Source organism: Adiantum capillus-veneris, chromosome 6 (assembly GCF_014529385.1).
Source record: "Adiantum capillus-veneris isolate H3 chromosome 6, ASM1452938v2, whole genome shotgun sequence".
NCBI lineage: Eukaryota > Viridiplantae > Streptophyta > Polypodiopsida > Polypodiales > Pteridaceae > Adiantum > Adiantum capillus-veneris.
In genome coordinates, this window is record NC_140936.1 from 164,877,113 (window position 1) to 164,894,812 (window position 17,700).

Consider the following 17,700-nt stretch of genomic DNA (forward strand, 5'->3'; position numbering starts at 1 on the left):
TGTGCGAAACAACACTGTTTTCAAATTTTCTTTTCTGTTTGTAGAATGTAGATCTGAATATTTTATCCACTACAACCCCTTCTTTTTGACATGGTCTACAACTTTGCAAAAGAAACTTTCTGCAAATTCCTCACCGTTTTGCTGATACTCAGCCGAAAGGGCAAGGGAACTGAACATGGTCATCACCACCCAACCATGCCCTATATAGGCCCTTGGTCTTCTAAATATAGGGACCCCCTTGACTACATGTCCATCCTGGCCCTTGGCAGTGCCTGGTCCTACCCTTGGCATGACATTACTCCCCCCTTGGATAAGCATTTTCGTCCTCGAAAACAAGAGTGATGATACACTAATGTTTTCTATAGTGGCATCCTTCATAGATCCAACTGTTTGGTTGACCGGAACATGGTTCAATAGGAGGTTCAATGAAACCAAGAGTAACATCTTGATTTTTCACATTGTTGTCCATTTGCAACCGTCTTGTGTTGCCGATTCCTATCCAATCATATTGTGTACACTCCATTTAGAACACACACGAGTATGCAAAACGAGTTATCACACAGAGATGTACCCTAAAGAGTACCTCTTTTCACTTTCCATGAAAGTAACTTGCTAACATAATTCATCAGCCAAGTTTAAGTCCTTCACTTGTTTTCCAATTCCAGCAATAAACAACCCCACCATAACTAGTGTTCAAGGTTGAGAACTTGATTTATACATGAAGAGACTACACCTAGTCGCAAACATGCTTTAACTTATGGTAAGCAAACGCCAAGTAGAGCAATAAATGCTTATTGATTGGATCGCTTGGTGCTAACGTATGCACTTTGCATATCCTTCAGCACAAGATTACACTTTGTAATCTGCCTATCCCCTTGGATAACTGACACTACTGAGGTGTGTTTTTCCACACGGTTTACAGATAGTCTTCCCAAATGACTGGTAAATGGGAATCACAATATCGTGTAACATTATTGAGGAATCAACAATGTCCAGAATAACCATCGTGGTTAACTTGAAAAATCCACAAACACCCAAATCGAGCCATGATCTTTATTGGTGATTAGTAGACCCAAAAGTAATCTCATAGAGATACTGCACATAGAGTGCAAAATGCTTCATAAGCAACAACTTGAGGAATATGCATGCCGTTCCAAATCAGCCTTTGCTAAACACTAGGGCCCATAACACCTAGTGTGCATGCATTTAGCAAAAAACAGATCCGAGCCTGTATATCCATGGTGATCCTTGCCAATACATATGGCAAATGTGATGCGTCGAGCACACATTAAAAAGGAATGTAAATAGTTCTGAAAAGAAACTAAATACTTTCAGTTGCAATCTTTTGCAAGCCTTGCTGAAACGTCTGAACCACAATAGAAGGTGAAACATTGATCACTTCTAGGTACAGACAATGAAACTTTTTCATTAACAACTTAGAGCCTTGCTATATGTATAAACAACCATCTGTAATGTTGTTTAGCAGTACTTGTACCTAAACAAGTCATTCTAAGTATCCGATAAATTTTTACCACCAAAATTGCTCCTGATATGTCGTGCTGAAAATGGCCTAGAAAACAGATTTGACCAGCACCTAGGGACTTTGTCGTGACACATATTTGAAATAATGGGCGCCAGTGTCAGTCCAGAGACTCATGTTCTCCACATGTGGAATATGTCTCATGTAAGGCTGTTTTAAAAAGAACATCCTACAAGTACAAGGTGTACTTGTGTGTGGAGGTAACTCTAAACACTCTGTGGCAAGAGTGAGAGGGACCCTCATTCATTGCTCCACACTGGCTAAAATGAACTCCTTGAGTCCCTAGACCATGTTGTATCCCATGTGACAACATGTGCCAAATCGAATCCTACAAGTGGATTCATAACAGCATAATGTACATTGGACACTACAGCCTAAAAATACTTGTTTCGACATGCCCTTGGCATGGTCCTGGGGATTGAACTGAAAGTTCAGTTACCCGTATTCAAATGCATAGGAGTACGTCTCCCACCTGTGAAAAAATCAAGCAACATTGCACTGGGAACCCTGGGTGTTGCCTTCGCAATCCAAACCCGTTGGGTAAAATCTACGAAGTCAAACCACTTGGTAAGACCCTTTGTAGAAACTGCTCAACTAGCAGGTAATGGTAAACAATATAGTCAACCGTATACAGGATGATGAGAATCAATTTGAAAAAGTTGAAGTAAGCACATGTGGGGTCTTACCCCAAAACAATGTGTCCATAGACACTCGTAGTGCTATAGAGAGAGAGAACAAGAGCATGAGGATACACATGCATGTAAAGCCTCGCTCTTATGGACAGCCACGCTGTGTCAACAGATTGCTGCATCGTACTTCCTTGTAGAGATCAGCTGCTGTGAGTTGAAGATTATCAAAAACTCAACTTGAGTGTCACACTGAAAACATGTAGTGAAAAAATGACACCCTAGACATCCGTAATGACAAGAGTCTTGCTTGTCCAGTAACGTCGATGTGTACTTCCCGGGGTAGATCTGTTCGATCTTGAAAACAATCACCTAGAGAATGCCAATAGTTAGGTCTTACCTTTGGCCTGACAATGGATTTTAGCCAGTGTGTCTCATAGCCATTATGCAAATTAGTGTTCAATGGACGAACCGATGAAGACTAATTTGAGTAGCATCTTAGCCACGTGTTAGCTGTGAGTTAGAGCACCTTGGCTCAGGTTGACTTACGAGCAAAACATGTATCAAAAGCTTCTTAGAGATTTTCATTATTCCCTTAGAGAGAGAGAGAGAGAGAGAGAGAGAGAGAGAACAAGAGCATGTTGGGTTGAGGAACTTTCCTTAAGTTTTTAGAGTGTGTACCCAAGCTGTGTGCTCTTATGCATCTTATGCCTAAATTGCAGCTTATCGTATAAGCTTTCTATAGTTTTCTCGTATGACTCTCTCATCGAGAGAGGTAATAAAAAAACAGAAAACTCATTCCCACCCACCTACCATGCAAGGGTCGTGCTTGTATGAGGACGACTTAGCATTGACACTTTTCCTGTAAAATAAGTCCTAGATTTAGGTTTCTTTTATTGTTGTTATGTGTTAATAGCAACCAACAATCATATTAAACAATCCATCACTTAGTTTGTCCTTGACAGAGTTGCGAGTGTGATAGCGGAAGCGTAATGCATGAAGCGGTAGAATTGAATCCACCTCATTAGCATGCCTTGCATTCAAAATTGTAAGCCCTTGCGGAGAGTGATGGCCTCAATCGTGAGAACCAAAACCATAAGTGCCTTGCACAGTTTAGAGTGGTAGGGATTCTGTGAGCTGATATTCCCATTTTGCTAGTTCCCCAAACTTGTGTGCCACTGCCCGTGATGTAGAGTCATTGGGCAGTACCTTGGCACAAGGAAGAAGCCTTGCTTCATGTAAAATTGTCAAATCACATTGCATTGCACAAAAGCAATAGTTTCCAATCAAAGATGTAAACATGGAAAAATAAGAAGATTGTAAAATTAGCAAACCTGGTCGTTGCTGTAACCAGTTGGCCCGATATTCCGTGGAAGAAAACTCGCTTAAAAATGGCACATAGCCATATCTGCTGCACGAGTGGGAGCTGTCATATGTACAGATATGTCCCTTGTATCATATACGCCCGTCTATCACGTAATGAAATAACCTGCAAGCATATTGTCAAGTCCGCCCAAGTTTGTATGCTCATAGCATAGGCCGAACATGGGGAGTCGCAATGCAAGATGCATAAATAGAAGCCTTGCTTCACATAAGTTCATCAAATGGATGAGACAAGAATGTAACCTAAGTGCTCATAGCTAACAGATGCTCTTGGTGGCATACATAGGTCCGAGCAAAAAAAGATTGAGCTTGTCGAAAAGGTATAGGGAAACGGCCTTGTGAAATTTTGCTACTGATTGAGAATCATAACATTGCCCGATAGTGAAAAGATACCATCTACAACTGAGTTATCAAATGTCAACGATTGTCCAATACTGCTTGTTCAAAGCAACATTTGCTTGACAAGTTGGCATTGTGAAAATTCATATGGTGGTCAACATTGCATTCAGCTCCTAGCTGTGGAGTCGATGTTTTTTCCACGATGCTTCATGTACCTATATTGCATGCTCCTTGGTAAGCTGCAATGGCTTGGAAACGAGTATGTATCCAATGCATGAAGCCAAGGAATCTTGATTTCCTCCTTCTTGAGATAGCACAACGAGGAGAGATCAAAAATTAACAACGATGTAAGACAGAAATCAGTTTATTGGGGTGTCGCTATAAGGAGCCTTGCTCCTGAAATGTTTCTGATGGTAGACAGTTATGAAATTATACTTATTGGTCGGCCTTGCCGAATACTGTAATTGAATATGTCACAGGCTCTGCATGAGTTGCCTTTGTATCAACCTTCAACCTCCGATGAAGTGGGTTGTCGAAGTATTGTGTACTCAAGCCGTGCTTGATATTGATCCCTCAACGAAACAGTGATTCTTTGCAAACAAAGTAATCAACAAAAGTTGAATGCGTACGGAACTATCACAAGCCATGCTTGTGCCTGCATGCAAGAGCTACATAGCACGTTTGAAAACATGCATGAATCCTCAAACAAAAGCTACTGCATACCTGGGTAATCATGCGATTCGACCTGTCAGTCACTGTGTCCATGGGCCTTAAACCGCAACCGAGCTTACGGAGAGTCCTTTCAGCACCTGTCGAGGCTGCAAATCGCCTTGGATGACACCCTTGCTGAGTTCGGGTTGTGTATGCCATTGGCCTCCGTGGTCACGGAATTTAGCCGATCGCTCCTTCTGTTGGATTTTGCAAGTGCTCTCCATGGGATGGGCCCCTAGGGTTGTCCCTTGGGCAACCTTGCTCACTCCTTCTATCGGTTTTGAGAAGTTCTCTCCATGGGATGGCCCCCTAGGGTTTCCCCTTGGGCAACATTAGGCGCCCAATTAATCAAGGTATGAAACAAAAAGGCATGCACAAGGCTATGGCGGGTTGCCGATGCAAGCAAAGAAAAGGGCACATAGGCCACCGAAGTAGCCTTGGCGCCGATCTGCATAGTCGGAAATGGAGCTACAGGCCCGCGCGCTCCCAACGGGCCTAATTGCACGCTATTTGATGCCGGGTGAGCATCGCCTCTGTGCATGCCTTAGCAGAGTTTCCTGCGCGTCCCAAATCCGACAAGGACTCGTCGACGGGTGTAGAGCATGGAGATGGAGAGTGAGGAAAAAAACAAACTCCATGCCGTGCTTTACTTCTCCCTTGTGCCATGGCTTTGCATGCCACCACAGCCAGGGCTCCCCATCTCCTCTCCTTGCTCAAGGAGAAAGCGAGAGAGAACTCCGTGATTTCTTTTTTGAGAAAGATCGAGAGAGAGAGAGAGAGAGAGAGAGAGAGAGAGAGAGAGAGAGAGAGAGAGAGAGAGAGAGAGAGAGAGAGAGAGAGAGAGAGAGAGAGAGAGAGAGAGAGAGAGAAAGAATGAGACCTTTCCTGCACGGAGAGAGAGATCCATGCCTTCTCTTCCGCCATGGCTCCACCCTTCTTCTTCCTCTCCACCTTGCTCTGATACCAGTGAAAGGGCAAGGGAGCTGAACATGCTCATCACCACCCAGCCATGCCCTATATAGGCCCTTGGCCTTCTAAATATAGGGACCCACTTGACTGCATGTCTGTCCTGGCCCTTGGCCGTGCCTGGTCCTACCCTTGGCATGACATCAGCTCAGACTGACTATATACAGAAATCTCAGGTTTTTTGTTTTTGCATAGTGTGCGAGTGTGATGCACTTTTGGAAGCACGTCAAGTGCTCAAAGTTAGGTGCATGAATTTTGAGTTGAAGATGTAATTTCAGCTTGTGCATAGCTTGTGATTTGAGGGTTTTTTGGTAGATTTGGGCAACGAAGCATGAAGGCATTTACACACCATCGAAGCGGTCTCTTGAGAGACATGGTTTTCTGAGCACACAGGTGGAGCTTCTTTCATAGATTTTCACAAGATACTTTGGAAGTGATTTTGTGCTTCGGTTTATGATCTTTGCAAATGGATTTGCATATAGTTGTGGCGCATGGTTGATGTCCATTATACATGCATTTTGGCAATCACTTTCGAGTGCCGGTGAGCTCTCTTGAGAACATTGTTTTCACATTGATCATGTTTTTGGATTGCAATCCTTCTGGTGCTTGTTTATGCGCGGTCACTCCATGGATGTACGTTGAGTGCAGATTGCCATTGTATATGAAATTGTGGGGTCATTTAGCATTTCTACTTGTTGGCATTGAGTAGTGTTTTGTTTTATGTTTTGTGTCCTCTTTTGAAGACTGTAGTGGTCGAGGTTTACTCCCACTTTGCCATACTTTTGGTTGACAATTTTTGTCAATTTGTAGTGGTTGAGAGCTTCTCCCACTTTGGCATCTTGGATGCGGTTTATGGTTGCGATTTTTCTCCAGTTACAGAGGAGACTCTGCCAAGTTTTCCGTGCTTTGTGAGAGAGCTGTTTTAGCCAAGTTTTGGCTTGTGCCTATGCAGATGGTCATTTTGCTTGCGCTCTCATTGTGTATGGTCACGATTTATGCATGATTGGTTCTTGGTTTGGTAGAGGGTTATGTGCTTTATGCGATGTGTTTGCCATAATTTTGGTTGCAGGTGTTCGATCAGCTAGTTTGGTTTTGCATTGTGTTGAGCGATTATGCTACTGTGAACACACTAGTGTATTTACACTTTGTGTGGGCTGATCTATAGACTCATTTTGTGCTCAATTATGGCATCTTGCAATGACAATTCATCATTGGATACACAAGTTGGTGTATCAAGCAAAGCTTAGAGACGCAGACATATGGTTTATTGGCATTGTGGCAAACAATGGCACATGACAAGACGTTGTTTTAGGCTTTGGAGGCAACAGAGGTTTCCATTGGTTGTTGATAAGAGTACGAGTGTGGTAGATAATACTACTTCTGCAAGTTCACTTAGACATGCATGGACTTTGTCTCATGATTGGCAGTTGCACAGTAGTGCTTTATGCCATGTTACTCCTCGCATGTTTTCTGCGCTGAGACAAGATGGTGTTCATGGTGTGGGTGACATGCATTTTCACTTTGTCAAAGGGAGTATGCTTGTACTCCATGATGTTTAGTATGTGTCTGATGCTCATATGAGTTTTGATCTCCATCTCATAGCTCAGATTTCATGGGTGTCATGTTTAGTAGATGGATGAATCTTACTTGATGAGGAGAGGTTTTCTTGTGATCGCGCAAAGGCCATCATGGTGCTTGTTCGACTCTTCTCTATGTTCTTGGTTCCAGAGACACCATAATCTCTGTGAGCCCTTTGCCATGCAGCCGTTCGCAGTCTAGGCGAGTACACTTTGCTGATGATCAGTGTGACACTTCGCTCGTTGTGCATGCAGGGTCTGAGGACAGACATGTAGAGCAGGACAACTCTTTGAGTGCACGACTAGAGCAACCACCGATGGTGGTGACGGATTTGTAGGCCTTGCTGGTCAGGGAGCAGAGCAGCGAGTCACATGTAAGAGATGGTGCGGTCTCAGTGACTTTGTAGACATGTACTTTTGCGGATGAGCTCTAGAGTGTTGTGCACGACACGTCTATAGATGTAGAGTACATGCTCTAGCGAGACACAACGGATCGATGCTCTTAGGAACGAGATGCCTCCTACCACTGAGATGAGCGATATGGAGTTCTTAGACATGCGCATGCTAGAGGCTGATATGGTGATTCCAGGACATGAGGATACAATCCCTCTGGATGCTGAGGGAGTGACGACTACCCTGTAGTCAGGATTGACATGTCCATATGCGACTAGTTCTTGTGGTGATACAGTGAGGGTTGAGATACCTAATGTGGATAGATTGGCAAATGTCACTACACATGGCGTTGATGCAATTGGCATGGATATGCTGGTAGAGATTACGCCTTTTTCATCAGCCTTTGAGACTCTCACGTATGACCTCTTTGTGTCAAGGCTCGACATAGCAGCTGTAGTGGGAGCGTTTGCAGTTGAGTTTGTCAGTCGTGTGATGACTAACACTAGCATGATGCATCATGGAGCGGTGCAGGTCATTACAGGATATCTGTAGGGTATGCATGCTGATTCTAGCCGGGATATACGCTTCTGCACACCGCTAGAGCCTACACGGCGGCATGCATTGGCTTCGAGAGAGCTAGTGGGCATAGGTTGAAACGAGTTTCCTCCCTTACTACCTACTATACATATTACTAGGTCCTATAGTAGTACCACTTATCGACACATTCGCCTTTAAGTAAGAGATTGTTGGGGTAAAGGCGATGTGCCTCTTACCCTAGTCGGGCACGCCATAGACGTCCGACCGCCCATTACTTGTATACACATTATTCTTTACTAGTTAGAAGAATAAGGGGCTCTCTCACACACACATAGTGTTGAGCTGCTCCACCCACATCTTGTGTTCTCTCTCTCTCTCTCTCTCTCTCTCTCTCTCTCTCTCTCTCTCTCTCTCTCTCTCTCTCTCTCTCTCTCTCTATGCACACGTACAACAGTCATGCACTCACACCTCTATAGTGGAAGAAGACGTACAATCTTGGATGATCTCCAAGAAATGGCTCCTCCTGCAAATACGAAAATGTAGCCAGACGTAGATCTCCTTCTATCTCTACAACCCGCATAATCTGCATCCGTGTAACCGACAATAGATGCATCACTATTACCAAAGCGTAAACACCTGCTTGTTGTACACTTCAAGTACTAAGGATGTGTTTGACCGCTATTCAATGCTGCTTGCCAGAATTAGCCACATATCGACTAACCACTCCCACTGCAAATGCAATGCCTGGCCTCGTAGCTACCATAGCATACATGAGACTACATACAGCCAAAGACTAAGGTACACTTTCCATTTCTTCTCTCTCAGCATCTGGCTTGGGAGAATCTTCCTTGCTAAGTTTCAAATATGGCAGTTGTGAGTACTCCTTCTATCTCTACAACTGGCATAATCTGCATCCGTGTAACCAACAATAGAGGCATCACTAGTACCAAAGCATAATTACTTTCTTGTTGTACACTTCAAGTATCTGAGGATGTATTTCATCGCTATCCAATGCTGCTTGCCAGAATTAGCCATATATCGACTAACCACTCTCAATGCAAATGCAATGTCTGGCCTCGTAGCTACCATAACATACATGAGACTGCCTACAACCGAGAGTAAGATACACTTTCCATTTCTTCTCTCTCAGCTTCTGTCTTGAGAGAATCTTCCTTGCTAAGTTTCAAATATGACAGCCGTGAGTATTGCTTTTGCCCAAAAACCTTGAGATAGGCTCGCCATAGAAAGCATGGTTGTGACTTGCTCTTGAATCGTTCGATTCATCCTTTCTGCAATTCCATTTTGATTAGGTGTGTAAGGTGCAGTAAGTAGAGGAGAGTGTGTGTGTGTGTGTGGGGGGGGGGGGGGGGGGTTCCCATGTTTCCAATGAAAGTAGCCATAACTCAGCAACGAACTCAACTACATGTCCATCAAAGCATGTGATCGGGATGGTGTCCCACTTTAGCATCTGGCTCATCCATCCACTCGATTGTAGCAACATAGGCCTTAATAGTTGAATACATGAAATTGTGGAATTGTTGGACACCTTAATCAATATGACTATGTGTAGTGGAGGTGCATAGACATGGCTATACTATATGCTTGTGATCATGAATAGAACTCGAAGTACAGATCGATTGGCACAAATTAGCTACTAGTTGGAGATATGTAATGTGAATTGGATAGAGCATGTGGCTGATGTATCTTTCCTCAGGGAGACTGCAAGTGCAAGTGATGTTCCATGATCGTGAGTGTACATGAAAAGTTTGCTTTGGCTTAGCCTAGAGCTTGTTGAAAACCTACATTATTAGCCAGGCTTCAAACTAAGGTGAAAGCAAGAAAAACCGTTGAAAAATCCAACATATTTGCAAAATTCTGCTAGTACTTCTCTTTACAAGGAGGAAGGGTGGTCGTTTAGGGACTTTTTTGGACATTTTTAAGGTACGACTCAGACTGCCAAAAACTCGCATAACATCCGTGTGTTGGCACAAATTCATTGGTTTAGAAAAGTTGTGCAGTGTCCGGACCTACCAAAGCTACGGGCGGCCATCCCCCCTTGACCGAGATGAAGGTCCGTGCACTTTTCAACACGGCGGATTGCGGAGAGGCTTTGAACCTCTGTCCCCACAATAGCGCATCCAATGGCGATAACCAAGAAGGCTTCAGTGCCTCATTTCTCCTCCAGCTGCAGATTTCGTCTTGTATACGGGCTGTCCAGTGTGAAGCGTGCTGTCTTGGAAAAGGCAGGGAGCTTTGCGCGCGTTGCGGCAATCTGAATGCACCCTAAGTTTCGGCTATAGCCTGTGCGTGAAAGGGTCCTTAAAAGTAAAAGTTGTGACTCAAAAGTTACGGGCAGCCGGTGAGGACTTTCAATCACAGTTTCGAGTTCTGAGCATTGCGTTAAATGCAATCCATGAGGACTCAGGAGAGAGAAAGACTCTCATAAGAGTCCAGCGGAGAGCGGTGAAGTGGAGGAGGACGTGGCCATCGTGTCCTTTCAGGTAGAATCCACATCCCGGGCGGGCGGCGAGTAGTGTGAAATATAAAACCATGTAGATAGTGACGGTTTAGTAGAGGAGGGGAGTGGGTGTGATTACGCATTCTGGTTGTGTGCATAGCCTTGCTTGCTGCCACGGCAAAGAGCAGCAACAGGGCCAGAGCGGAAGCGACATTGCAATGCATCATCTTCTCCTAGTCTGTGTGTGCGCGTGAGAGGTGTAGTTGCTTTCTTTACCCACCATGCTGGGCCTGCTTAAATAGAGTGGCCTGGCCAAAGCTGAATAGGGGTAGAGCCAAGAAAGCCTGGCAGCCAAGCCACACTGCACTCGATTAAGAAGTTGCCCGCATGGAGAGATTTGATGCGCCCTCGCTTGCGCTCCTGTCACTGCTTGCGGTGGCAGCGGTGGTGAGCGTGAGCGTGTGCGTGTGGGCAGGGGACGCAGAGCCGTTGCAGGACATATGTGTCGCGGATTTGAACTCAACGGTGAAGGTGAACGGGTTTGTGTGCAAGGCGGCCGAGCTGGAGACGGTGGATGACTTCTCCTCCACAGTCATCAGCAAGTCGGGAAACATCAGTAGCAAGCTGGGCGCGCTGGTGACGCTGGCCAATGTGGCCAAATTCCCAGGGCTCAACACCTTCGGAGTGTCCATGGCCAGGATCGACTACGCGGTGGGCGGTCTCAACCCTCCACACATCCATCCGCGCGCCTCAGAACTGCTCTTCCTGGAGAAGGGGTCTCTCTACGTGGGATTTGTCACCACCGAGAACAAGCTCTTCGCCAAGACTATCGTGCAGGGCGACCTCTTCCTCTTCCCCAAGGGCCTCATCCACTTTCAGCTGAACGTAGGTGACGAGGCTGCCTTGGGCATCGCCGCACTCACCAGCCAGAATCCTGGCACATCGCAGGTGGCGCGTGCCACGTTCGCCTCCATGCCTCCTATAGAGTCGGCTGTGCTCTCCAAAGCCTTCCAGATTGGTGAGGGCGAAGTGAAGCACCTGATGGAGGTCATTCGCAAGACATAGCCAAGCTGCCTGCCGGACCGGTCGGAATGTTGTTTTGTAACACTGTTTTCCCTTGCTGTTTCACTGCTCAATAAGTGTCTTTTTCTCATCATCATTTGTGACTCTACCTAACCTCTGTACATCAAGCTTTCAATGAAACAAATTTTCCAGGTTTTGTTTTAGGTCTTTCCCCGCTCCTCTTCACTGAATGATACTTCTCTTCGTGTTTTCTGTGTGTGAACTGTGAAGTCTCTGGAGTCTGCATAGCGAGCGTGTAAGGATCATTATTTGCGTAGGTATGTCCTGTGTCTCCCTCATTATTTTAGCAAGCCGTCAAGGTCGAGTCTCTGGGGGGGGGGGTTTGCTGATCTGTATCGTTCATCTGCACGTCATGCTGGCCCAGAATTTCTGTTTTCTGTTGCAGCCGTCAGATGCACGACACATCAGCACACGAAATCCAAGCTGTGAGCCTCCGATGGGGCGACAACAGGTCAGCACTCGGAATGTTTTTGCATAACACTAATCATGCAGCCAATCAATGGCGTCGTAAACTAACCACGAGCTCTGAGCGACTGTGCAACTGTGAGCCAGTTCACATGAGCACCAGGTTTGCAACATGTTGGCAACTTTTTAAGTTCCCATGAATGGTTTTCCAAAAAAAAGAAAGGGGCAATATGTTGCCAACAAGTTCCAATTGGGCTCTACGTCAAGGGGTTGGAGCACAAAGGAAACCACACTTAGAGGACAAAATTTGAAAAAGTGACCCCCTTCCAATTTAGAAAAGACCAAACTTTTTTGACACTCTCTCTCTCTCTCTCTCTCTCTCTCTCTCTCTCTGGCGGACATTTTCCCTCCAATTGTCTTAAAAAGGAACACTCTCTCTTCTCTTTAATGTGCTGCTAAATTTCCATGGAAACTTGGCATGGCAAGTTGTCGTAGCCAACCTCACTCACACTACGCTATAATCATTGGCTCCCCTCCTCAACCATTGACGGTCGGGAATGGTCGCCTATTGATCATTCTCGTAATCAAGGCTTTTGACCTTCATCGATCGCCCATGATTAACGGGAATGGTCACTAGGCGACCATTCCCTGCACCATCATGAGCATTGTTCATCTTGTTTCTCACTCTCTAGACACCTATTAAATCGTATTTGGGTTTGTCTAATTTTGCAAGTTGTAACATGTACGAAACGGGGGCATCGTGTAGATGTTAGCTATGTAACGTTTAGTTAAGGACCTTGGCTCTCTGCATATATATTTTTAATCTTCTTTTTGAGAAGTTTCTATTGCACTAAGTCTTAGAGTACTCATAAAAGTAATCTTAATGGCTTCAAAAAAATTGAAATAACAACAAAAACGATGTGCCTAATCTACAGCATGTAACAACAAGCAATGACAGCACGTAGATTTGCAATAGTATCGATTGAGTGTGAGGATAGAGAGAGAGAGAGAGAGAGAGAGAGAAGATCTAGTTTGGGGAAGATACTCGTACAAAGTTCAGTATGTGAGACTAAAACCTCAAGACCATGCACCATCTTCACCAATGGTTGAGACAGTCAATGGTGTTGGTTAGCTCATGCATGAGCCCATAGTTCTATAAAACCTTGTAAAGCTTAATTTTCAATAGAGAAAATGTATTTTGTTGTGCACATCTCTCTCTCTCTCTCTCTCTCTCTCTCTCTCTCTCATCATGGTATCAGAGTGAGGAGACCAACCATAGCTGAGATAGCTATTGAAGCTTGGGAAGCTCGTGGGAAAAGTTGCCAACATGGCATCTACAATCGGATATAACCAAGAACGACATCGATTGCTTCATCTCCACACTATCGGAGTATTTAACCATGTTTTTTTAAAAAGGGTTCATGTATTTAATATTTTGGTTAGATCATTTTGAGCCTTGGGACTTTATGCTGGAGCCCTTTCATATAGACTGATATTCTACTTGTTGCTCGTGTTTCCATAATTTTTGGATCTTGAAATTACTTCGCGATGTCATATGATTTTGGGCTTGATTGCCAATGTATAGATACTTGTGACATCAAATCATTTTTCCAAAAATTTTACAGAGAAGCATCAACTTTGCTATTTACTTAGCATCGAAATATTTTTTTACTCAATATTATTTTCATTACAATAGGAGGTCTACTTAGGCTCAAGTCATGGCTACCAAATTTCTAGACAAATGCAACAATATTGGCTTTCGTATTTGGTAGGAAGGTCTTTGGAATATCGTCAACCATCTATACTAATAGATAAAGGGGGAGGGAATTCCGCCCCCCCTTGCCACGTGTCGAAACCTCTGCATTCTGGCGCCTTCAGGAAGTGTACCCTGAGCGAAACAGTGACTGAGAGATTGCGTGGATTTCGTCGCACAAGGCCTAAGCGAAACTACCCCCCAAATGAAATTTTGTATATTTGCGAAATTGATTTTTTCCGAACGTTGCTCTCTTCCTCTCACACACACACACACTCGCCGGCAAGAACAAACGGGTTGCTCTCTCTCTCTCTCTCTCTCTCTCTCTCTCTCTCTCTCTCTCTCTCTCCATCAAAGCACTAGAAGCAGTGTTTGGGAAAAATGTGTCTCAGCTTAATATCGTGTCGTTTTCAATTTCAAAAATGCCGGTAGAGGGCAAGAGGAAAGGGAGAAAGTCCGCCCCAAATAGAGAAAAATATTGTAAAAACATGAAGAAATGAACTAATTTTCAAAAAGTCCCTCTTGACAAAATGGAGAAAGGGAATTTTGCATGTTTGGAAAATTGATTTTCGCGAGCACTGAGGGCACTCTGTGTGTGTGTGTGTGTGTGTGTGTGTGTGCCGGACACGGGCGGCACCTTTGCCTCTCTCTCTCTCTCACACACACACACACACACACACACACACACACACACACACACACACACAGTTGAGGCTGCGTCTCTCTCTCTCTCTCTCTCTACACAAATTCTGACCCAAAATAGACAAAAATAGTGTAAAAAACTGAAGAAAATTACCTAATTTTAAAAACGTTCCTCTTGACAAAATTGAGGAAAGGAATTTTGCACTGGATTCCGCATTTTGGAATTCAGTGATTTTCCTCGAGCACTGGATTCCGCACTTTGGAATTCGTCTCTCTCTCTCTCTCTCTCTCTCTCTCTCTCTCTCTCTCTCTCTCATGCATAGATACTAGCAAAAAATTCAAGAAAATGGAGTTAAAATCGTTAAAATTTTTTCTCTTTGAAACTACCCCCCAAATGAAATTTTGTATATTTGCGAAATTGATTTTTTCCGAACGTTGCTCTCTTCCTCTCACACACACACACTCGCCGGCAAGAACAAACGGGTTGCTCTCTCTCTCTCTCTCTCTCTCTCTCTCTCTCTCTCTCTCTCCATCAAAGCACTGGAAGCAGTGTTTGGGAAAAATGTGTCTCAGCTTAATATCGTGTCATTTTCAATTTCAAAAATGCCGGTAGAGGGCAAGCGGAAAGGGAGAAAGTCCGCCCCAAATAGAGAAAAATATTGTAAAAACATGAAGAAATGAACTAATTTTAAAAAATTCCCTCTTGACAAAATGGAGAAAGGGAATTTTGCATGTTTGGAAAATTGATTTTCGCGAGCACTGAGGGCACTCTGTGTGTGTGTGTGTGTGTGTGTGTGTGTGTGTGTGTGTGCCGGACACAGGCGGCACCTTTGCCTCTCTCTCTCTCTCTCTCTCTCTCTCTTTGCCAGACAATCTGCGCCTCTCTCTCTCTCTCTCTCTCACACACACACACACACACACAGTTGAGGCTGCGTCTCTCTCTCTCTCTCTCTCTCTCTCTCTCTCTCTCTCTCTCTCTCTCTCTCTCTCTCCCCACAAGCGGCACCTCTACCGATATTAAGCTGAGACACATTTTTCCCGAACACTGCTTCCAGTGCTTTGAGAGAGACACATGTGCAGAGTCATCCCCAGTTTTTTTCCCCTCCACTTCACTCCTACGTGGGTGTACGATCTCTTTGTCTTTCTTCTCCTTCTATTCAGTCGCAAGGCAGCAACCAGCTCCTATTTGGGCAGAAAAAAAAATTATGTCTTTGTCTACCTTCGATCCTCCCTGCTGAGGCCATGCATTGCAGGCCTCTACCCCTGCCTTGGCAACGCATAGCAGTTCTCGATTCCGTTCACCCCTAGCGGCGCAATTTCACCTCTCGCAGGGCAAGACAAACGAGGCGATGACACCCCTATCTGCGCATTGACGACATCATGTAGAAGAAGAAGAAGAAGAAGAAGAAGAGAGTTCTAACGTCGCAGGAAGGTATCCCAAGACATCATGCAAAGGAAAAAGATCTCTTTGGTATAGCCTTCGCACTAACACCCGCTAGTTTTGTTGGCATGCAATACAAAGTTCAATGTGGATATCACGTAATACAGAGCTTAACACTAGGTTGGTAACCTAACAGGACATAAAAGTGTCCTTTCAAATTTTGAAAAAAACCTCCAAAACCATAGTAGATCCACTCATTTTGTAAATTCCTTTCATGAGGTTATACGTCAAGGCCTACTACACATGGAAAAAATTAAGAAACTTGTAAAATTTCTCATCTTTTGGTCACACTAGACCTCCAAAGTTGATGAACCAGTACATTTTCATCAAACAGTCATTTCTTATGTTTTGTTGCATAAAACTAAGATTAGGGATTTTTGTAGGACTTGAGATAAATTCCCTAGTTAACTTCAATGGATTGGTGATTTAAACATATGATTACTTTTCACTCACTATTTTTTGTTTTGCCAAAAGAAATAGGTACAAAAAAGTTGAATTTTTACCATTCTGTGAACCTATCATCAAAGTTTCTATAGCTACACTCAATACAAATAATATATGCATGTTTTCTTAGTTGCCTATTTGGCTTTTAGGTTCATAAGGAGCCATGGAACATGTCAAAAGCATGATACATCTTTTACCAAGGGGAATCTTGGGGACGAAGATGAAGTGCTAAATAGAGCAAACATGAAAAAATTGGGTTCAACATTATGAGCTGTAGAATCCCATAGAAACTATTCAATATCTACGCAAATTTGATCCTTATGACTAGATATGGTTACTACCTACAAAATTCATATAGTTGTCACAAGAAAATAGCAATATTGAGAAGGCTATACTTGATAAACTAGAATGTTTTGTTTTCTTGTATAATTGAAAAAATCAACCATCATTGTGTACTATGAAAAATAGGATATTAGGTGCCCCAAAACTCAAGGAATATTAGCTTTATGTTACAATATGCCACATAGAAAATCAAAACTGCATTTGGATATCATGAAAGCCACCAAAAAAATCATAAAAGAGCTAAAATTGGCTTTAAAAAAAAGGATTTGACAATTTTTGTAATTTGGTCATAACTTACAACATTAACATATATGTCTCCCTAGAAGCATCAGGACATGTTGAGGAGTACTAAAGATAGTTCTCTAGAATTATAGACCTCACAAAACATGAGTTCTAGAGTGGTATAGTTACACAAAGTTGAAAAAAGACAAAAACAGGACCCATTTTTTCACACAGTTTAGGTTGCAAAATGTTGTGCAAGGACAAGGTTAAAGATGAAATTGATATTCCAAAAAAATGTCGAGTTTTTTTCAGCTTATGAGCCAACTTTCTAGAAAGATAGCACCTCAAAATCCATTTTGAAACTCTTGACATAATTCAAGCAAAATGGTTACTTAACATGGTTACTTAACAGGACATAAAAGTGTCCCATTACCAACTTAGTGTTAATATGGATAGTATGAATACAACCTTCATAGCAGCGCCATCAACTGTGGGACTACCAATCCGATACCCTCCTCCACTCCTTCCATAATGCCCATCACATTTTTCCCGAACACTGCTTCCAGTGCTTTGAGAGAGACACATGTGCAGAGTCATCCCCAGTTTTTTTCCCCTCCACTTCACTCCTACGTGGGTGTACGATCTCTCTGTCTTTCTTCTCCTTCTATTCAGTCGCAAGGCAGCAACCAGCTCCTATTTGGGCAAAAAAAAAAATTATGTCTTTGTCTGCCTTCGATCCTCCCTGCTGAGGCCATGCATTGAAGGCCTCTACCCCTGCCTTGGCAACGCATAGCAGTTCTCAATGCCGTTCACCCCTAGCGGCGCAATTTCACCTCTC

General features: G+C 43.7%; 1 pseudogene; it reads left to right on the plus strand.

Annotated features, from left to right (window-relative positions):
- Positions 1-10,632: 10,632 nt before the first annotated feature.
- Positions 10,633-11,756, plus strand: LOC147456647 (germin-like protein 5-1 pseudogene; annotated as a pseudogene).
- Positions 11,757-17,700: the final 5,944 nt, after the last annotated feature.